The sequence below is a fragment of the Hyaena hyaena genome, unplaced genomic scaffold (assembly GCF_003009895.1).
Source record: "Hyaena hyaena isolate Hyena2069 unplaced genomic scaffold, ASM300989v1 scaffold_3, whole genome shotgun sequence".
In the NCBI taxonomy this organism is placed as follows: domain Eukaryota; kingdom Metazoa; phylum Chordata; class Mammalia; order Carnivora; family Hyaenidae; genus Hyaena; species Hyaena hyaena.
The window spans coordinates 8,933,336-8,941,389 of NW_024080635.1; the positions used below are offsets into that span (position 1 = coordinate 8,933,336).

Consider the following 8,054-nt stretch of genomic DNA (forward strand, 5'->3'; position numbering starts at 1 on the left):
GTGAGGGTCCTCTTAGACCGTTAGGGGGCTAGCTGACTAATGAGAAGGGTATGGGGCTGGACACCAAGAAGTTAGTTTACCTGGAAGGCATGAAGACAACCTCACCCAGGTAAGTGAGGCAAGGTCTGAAGCCTGGGAGACTAGCAAAGACAAGGGAACATAAAACAGATGTCATGTATTGAGCTTTATGTGTGCCTGGGCCCAGCACCATGCTAAATCCTTCACGCATCATGAGCTCATTGACTTTATGAAGTCAGTGTTATTCTTGACACCACTTTATAAATGAAGAAACAGTTTAAATGAATGCTCAGGTAATCCTCATACTTTGCTCGTGGGAATGTAAAATGGTACAGCCACTTTTGAAAGCATTTTTGGCAGTTCCTCAAAAAGATAAGCTTAAGACTATCATAGGACCCGGTGATTCCACCCTTAGGTGTCTCCTCAAGAGAAATGAAAACATATGTCCATGCAAAGACAAGACTTGCCACATGGGTGTTCATTGTAGCATTATTCATAATAGCCCCAAGCTGGAAACATCTAAATATCCATCAACTGACTCTTCTGAATAGAGTTGCAAAAATTCTCAACAAAATACTAGCAAGCCAAATCCAGCAACGTATAAATAAAAGGACTATACGCCATGGATTTATCCCAGAAATGCGAGTTTGGTTTAAAATCTGAAAATCAACTAAGGTAATGTACCACATTCGTAGAATGAAGGATCAAAACCACATGGTCATCTCAGTAGATGCAGAAAAAACATTTAACAAAATTCCGTACTCCTTCATGATTGAAAACATACACACACACAAACTCATACACTGAAACTAATATAACACCATATGCTAATTATACTAGAATTAAAATAAAAAACTTGAAACCTCAACAAACTCAGGATAGAAGGGAACTTTCTCAACCTGATAAAGAACATCTATGAAAAACCGGCAGCTGGCATCATACTTAATTGTGAAATACTGAATGTTTTCTCCCCTAGATTAGAAACAAGATAAGGAGGTCTACTCCTTCCGTTTCTATCCAGCATTATACTGGAGACTCTAACCAGGGCAATTAGGCAAGAAAATTAAATAAAAGTCATGCAGATGGGAAATAAGAAAAACTAGCTCTGTTTGCAGATAACATGATCATGTATGTAGAAAATCCTAAGGAATCCATTAAAAAATATAAAACTAATAAATGATCAGTAAGGTTGTAGGATATATAATCAACTTACAATGAGTTGTATTTTTATGTACTAGCAATGAACAACCCAAAAATGAAATTGAGTAAACAATTTAAATTATAATAGCATCAAAAATTATAAAATAGTTAAGAATAAGGTTAACAAGGGGTGCCTGGGTGGCTCAGTTGGTTAAGCTTTCAACTCTTGGTTTCTGCTCAGGCCATGATCTTCTGGCTTTGTGGGTTCGAGCCCCGCATCAGGCTCTATGCTGGCAGCATGGAGCCTGCTTAGAATTCTCTCTCCCTCTCTCTCTGACCCTTCCCCACTCACGTCCCCACTCACGTAAAATAAAATAAAGGATAAGGTTAACAAAAGAAGTGCAAAATTTATATTCTAAAAACTACAAAACATTGTTGGAAGAAATTAAAGATTACCAAAATACCCGAAAAGACAACTCAATAATAAAAATATAAATAACCCAATTTAAAAAAGGTCAAAAGATATGAATAAGCACTTCTCCAAAGAAGATATACAAATGGACAGTAAGCACATGAAAAAATCTCAGCAACAGTAGTCACCCATCAGGGAAATGCAAATCAAGACTGGGGGTATTGATATCCGGGCGCCTGGCTGGTTCAGTCAGTGGAGTGTAAGACTCTTGACCTCAGGACTATAAGTTTGAGCCCCACATTGGATGTAGAAATCACTTAAAAATAAAAATCTTAAAATGACAAGATAATCGCCTTATACCTGCTAGGATGACAATAATCAACAAGACAATAAAAAGTGCTGTGGAGGGGCACCTGGGTGGCTCAGTTAGTTAAGCGCCCGACTTTGGCTCAGGTCATGATCTCATGATTCAAGAATTCAAGCTCCGCATCGGGCTCTGTGCTGACAGCTCAGAGCCTGGAGCCTGCATCAGGTTGGGTTCTGTGTCTCCCTCTCTCTCTGCCCCTCCCCTGCTCACGCTCTGTCTCTCTCTCCTTCAAAAATTAAAAAAAAAAAAAAAAACATTTAAAAGAATTTTAAAAAGTGCTGTGGAGAACTTAGAGCCCTTGTACACTGCTTATGAGAATGTAAAATACTACAGCCACTTTGAAAAAAGTTTGGCAATTTCTCATAAAATTAAACATAGAACCACCATGCGACCCAGGTAATTTCACTTCTATATATACACCCAAGAGAAATGAACACAGATGTATGTCCACACAAAAACTACACAAATGTTTGTGGCAGCATTATTTATAATAGCCCAAGAGTGAAACAGTCCAAATGTCTCTCAGTTGATAAATGGGCAAATAAACTATAGTGTATCTGGATAATGGAATATTATTTAGCAATAAAAAGACATGACGTACTGATATGTGCTACAACATGGATGAACCTTGAAAACATGGTAAGTGAATGAAGCCACACACAAATGGCCACATATTGTATGATCTCATTTATATGAAAAGCCCAGAATAGGTAAATCTATAGAGATTGAAGGTGGATTAGTGGTTGCTTAAGACTTTAGAGGAAGGGGAAGGCAGAGGGGAGTGAGTGCTAATAGGTACGGGTTTTATTGGGAGGGAGTAATGAAAACACTCTGAAGTTGATGTGGTGATGGACGTACACCTATGAATATAAAAACCACGGAATTGTATGATCTATGAATTATAACTCACTAATGCTATTATTTTACAAAAGGACATAGCGATCTTATTGGGGGCCTGAAAATGTTCTAAAACTGATTTATGGTAATGGTTGTAGTTACCTGATAAAATTTCTAGAAATCATTTCATTGTATACCTGAATAAGGTAAAACAAATTTTTTTTTGAGAGACAGAACAAGAGACAGAGAGAGAGCCCAAGAAGGGGAAGGATAGAGGGAGAGGGAACCTTAAATAATCTTTGTGCCCAGCATGGAGCCTGATGTAGGGCTCATGAGATCATGACCTGAGCCAAAATCAAGAATTGGATACTTAACCCACTGAGCCACCCAGCCACCCCAGGTGAATTTTATATTATGTAAAATATACCTCAATAAAGTTGTTAAAAAAAGTAAAGAGTTCCCAAGTAATACAACCAATGAGAGGCAAGGCTGAAAATGTTTGTGAAAGGGAGAAGTTTCTAGAAAATAATAAATGTACCCAAACTGACTCAAAAAGAAATAGAAATCATTAACTTTAATTGGTGTTCAAGAGGTTCTGACTCCAAACTGAAGCCAGAGCCAGTTGGGTTTACAGGCAAGTTTTCTTTTTTTAAGTTTTAATTAATTAATTAATTTTGAGAGAGATAGAGTGAGCAGGGGAGAGGCAAAGAGAAAGGGAGAGAGAGAATCCTAAGCAGGTTCTGCACTGTCAGCATGAGACCGATGTGGGGCTCAAACTCACGAATCATGACCCGAGCCAAAACCAAGAGTCGGATGTTCAACCGACTGATCCACGCAGGTGCCCCTACAGGCAAGTTTTATTAAACCCAGATCTTGAACTTATACATATTTTAGAGAACGAGACAAAGGAAAGTCATACAATGTTTTTTTTTTGTTTTTTTTTTTTTATGAGGGTAGGATAACCTAGATTCCCAAACCAGAAAAGGATGATATAAGAAAAGGAAACTACAGACGAATTCTTTTAAACATAGAGACACAAATCCTAAACAAAAATTAGCCAGTTAAATAGAGCCTTTAAAAAAATTTTTTAATGTTTTTTATTTATTTCTAGGAGAGAGAGAGAGAGAGAGAGCGTGAGCAGGGGAAGGTCAGAGAGAGAGGGAGATACAGACTCTGAAATAGGCTCCAGGCTCTGAGCTGGCAGTCAGCACAGAGCCCGACGCGGGGCTCGAACCCACGAACTGCGAGATCATGACCTAAGCGAAAGTCGGAGGCTTAACCAACTAAGCCACCCAGGCGCCCCTAAATAGAACCTTTAAAAAAAAATCATAGCCAAGTTAGATTGATCTCAGGAATGCAAACACATTATCAGCACATTTGCTGCAAAACTCCAAGCTTTTCTCTTGTGCAGAATGCAAGGTAGAAATGCTACTGGGGCGCCTGTGTGGCTCAGTCTGTTAGGTGTCCAACTTCTGCTCAAGTCATGGTCTCAAGGTTCCTGAGTTCTTGAGCCCCGGGTCAGGCTCTGTGCTGACAGTTCAGAGCCTGGAGCCTGCTTCAGATTCTGTGTCACCCTCTCTCTCTGCCCCTTCCCCCCACCCTCTCTCAAAAATAAATAAACATTAAAAAAAAAGAAATGCTACTTTCGGGGGCACCTGGGTGGCTCAGTTGGTTGAGTGTCCAACTCTTGATTTCAGCTCAGGGCATGATCCCAGGGTCATGTTATCCAGCCCCACATCGGGCTCTACGCTAAGTGTGGAGTCTGCTTGGGATTCCCTCTCACCCACCCTTCTCTCTCTCTCTCTCTGAAATAAAAAATAAAAAATTAAGAAATGCTACATTAGGGAAGTTTTCCCAGGAATCTGTTGTTTCTCCTCCTTTATTCATTCAGCAAATATTTGAGTGATATTATGTACTGGTTACTGTTTTGATACCAGTGCGCAATATAAATGTCTGCCCTCAAAACTGGAAAGAGCACTATATGCTCTCCTCTGTATTAGCAAATTAAAGGAAAAACCCATGTGACTATCTCCACTGATATAAGAAAAGCATTTGAAAAATACAACACTCATTTATGATTTTTTTAAAAACCAGGGACACGTGAGTGGCTCAGTCAGTTAAGCATACGACTTCGGCTCAGGTCATGATCTCACAGTTCATGGGTTTGAGCCCAGCGTCGGGCTCTGTGCTGACAACCAGCTCAGAGCCTGGAGCCTGCTTTGCATTCTTTGTCTCCCTCTCTGTCTGACCCTCCCCGGCTCACGCTGCCTCTCTCTCTCTCTCAGAACTAAATACAACATTTAAAAAATTTTTAAAAAGCCCTGATGCATGTGAACACCCAGGAATTACCTTTCTATAGCAAATATCAGATTTAATGGTAAAATCTTAGAAACAAGGCAAGGACACCTGCTATCACTGTCACAAGTCAGCATCGTCCTATTGATCTGGGACAAAGTAGTAAGACAAGAGGGAGAAAAAAAAAGCCAGGATCTGACTGCCCCAAACGCAGTGCAATTGAGTGCTGTGCTCTCCTAGACAGGGGCCATTTATTTATCAGACATTTACTGAGCACTGAGCCCGTGCCAGGGTGGGGTCATAACTACCGGTCGGCTTCCACTTTGCGTGGGTGCACACGGCCTGGCAGGTGCGTGTCCGCGGCAGAGCTCTTGAGGTACCCGAAGCGCTCGAGATTACGGCAAAGAGAGAAGACCAGACCTCCCTGGGGATTCTGAAGGGGACTTTCTACCATGGCCCAGCAGTAGGACAATCCTATTTTGTTATGTATATTCATATATTTTGTTTGCCTCTTGATCCTTCCTTCCATCCTAGGAGAGTAGAATCCAGTGTCCTAGTAAATCTGAATTTACTGGTGTCAGTCTCAGGCCAGTCTTCAAGTGACCACAGCCACGAGTGACCAGCAGGATGTCCAGTGTATCCGCTGGCCAGTGGGGCCGTGTTGACCCAATCAAAGCACAGATGTCTCCTGGTGCATGCACTCACACGTACGCATGAGCGTGTGTGTGTGTGTGTGTGTGTGTGACGCGCGCGCCTTCGAAGGTATCACTAATCACCAGGCAGGTTTTTTTATTTCCCAACATGGGGACCACTGCCCTCTGGTGGCCACTCTGCCAAATGCCAAATTTAGAAAAAGTACTACCCTTTGTTGAGACCATTAGGAACCAAGTTTTATTTTATTTAATCTCCACGAAACCTTATAGAATAGGTATTATCCCCAGTGAGGCTCAGAGAGGTGGAGTTACTTGCCTGAGGTCACACAGCCAGAGGTGGTGGACAGGCTGTGACTAGGGTGAGGCAGTTTAGGGAGAAGCAAGAGAGGCCCCTCATCTGCTTCGACCTGACCCCAGCTCTGGTGATGGCATGGGACTGGAATAGGGTCAGCCAAGCTCCTAGGCTCATGGTCGTAACCACCTGGTGGCCCAGCCTCCTAACTGGCATTATGGGGGTCCCGTTCTAACCTTGGATATTTCCTTTGTGTGTGCAATGTTAGATGCTCGTAAAGCAAAGGCACAGACTTTTGCCAATGAACAGCATGGCTTGTGTCTTGCAAACGTAAGTAGTGAAAAGACATCTTGCTCCATGGGGTGCCTGGCTGGCTTAGTTGGTAGAGCATGAGACTCTCCATCTCAGGGTCGTGAGTTCAGACCCCATGTTGGGCTTGGAGCCTACTTTAAACAAAACAACACCTTGCTCTAGGAGCAACAAAGGAAGCATGGTGTGTGTGTGTGTGTGTGTGTGTGTGTGTGTGTGTGTGTGTGTGTGTTTGGTGTTCTGAGGGAACAGGTCCTGAGGGGAAGCCAGAAGGCAGTGTCCTGGCCACCAGGAACCTTCTTCCCCAGGCAGTGCATCCCCTGAGACAAGCCAGTTGCCACCAGGCAGGCTCCTTCAAGGTGCTGGGGAAACATTTGTTGGATAAATGACCATAAACTTGCAACAGCTGATACGCTATCCATTGTGATGATATACATGGTCGTTATTGTACTGTGTGGTCCTGGGCTCAGAAGGAAAATGCTTGCGGTGTGAAGGGAATTAGCACCCCTTGGACTAGACATACCCAGCTTTAGCTCTTCTCAGTTTGCCAGCATTTTTCATCAGAATCCAAGTCAGCAGTTTTCCCTGAAACTAATACACGTGTTTTTATTGGGCAGCTACTAGGAAGTCAAAACACAGGGAGAAGGCAATTGCAGAGGTAGAGCTCTAGGCTATTTAGCTGGCACCAGGCGCGTGGTGCTGTCCTAAGCCTGGTCCTCTTTACGTCAACCCGGTGGGGCAGGAGGCGGGGAGAATGAATCCTTTCAGAGATGAGAAAGCAACTCAGAGAGGGCAAGGGGTGTATCTAAAGTCACACAGTGAGAGGCAGAGTTGAGATTTGAGTCCAAGTCTAGCCTCATGCCAGCACCTTGACATCTGTGTCCATGATCCTCAAAGAGTGTCCCCAGCCCGGCAGCAGCAGGATCGCCTGGGCACTTGTTAGAAATGCAGATTATCAGGTCCCACTGCAGAACTACTGAATCCGAAACCGTGGATGTTGGACCCAACCACCCGTGTTTTAGCAAGCCCTCCAGGTGATTCTGTGTGACTCCCAAGTGTGGGACCCACACACCGTTGCTATAGTGGTCCCTCTGCCTCATCTGCCCGCAGTCAGGTGACAAGCAGGGCAGGACAACCCAACTAACTCCAGTCAGGACATTTTAGGATAGCGCCAGGCGAGGGAGAGAGTTCTGGGGCTTCTCAAAGGGTTTCATGGAAGAGATGACATTTGAACCTGGCCATGATGAATGCAAGGACTTTAACGATTATAAATGGAAGAAAAGGGACACCTGGGTGGCTCAGTCAGTTAAACGTCCGACTACGGCTCAGGCCATGATCTTACGGTTCCTGGGTCCAAGCCCCACCTGTGTTGAGCTTTGTGCGGACAGCTCAGAGCCTGGAGCCTGCTTTGGATCCTGTATCTCCCTCTCTCTCTGCCCCTTCCCTACTCACACACTCTCTCTCTCTCAAAAATGAACAAACATTAAAAAAAAATTAATAAATAAATAAATGGAAGAAAAAGGCTTTCAGGCAGAGCGGAGGCAAGGAGGCCAGAAAGTGCCTGTTCATAAGTGGAATAGAGGCCAGTTCATGAAAAGCCTTGCCTGCTAGGCTGGGGGGTCTGGCCTTTATCCTGGAGGCAATGGGGAGCCATGGTAGGTTTTTGAGCACAGGTATGCTCTCAGTACAAAGTTCCAGTGGGTCACAGCATTTTCCTGCCTACCCACTGTA

The 8,054-nt window shown here is 43.5% G+C and overlaps 1 non-coding gene across 1 annotated transcript; it reads left to right on the plus strand.

The window, feature by feature from the left end:
- The first annotated feature begins 6,378 nt into the window (after positions 1–6,378).
- TRNAE-CUC lies at positions 6,379–6,451 on the plus strand. The gene has a single exon. It is a non-coding gene; the product is annotated as a tRNA-Glu (tRNA).
- Positions 6,452–8,054: the final 1,603 nt, after the last annotated feature.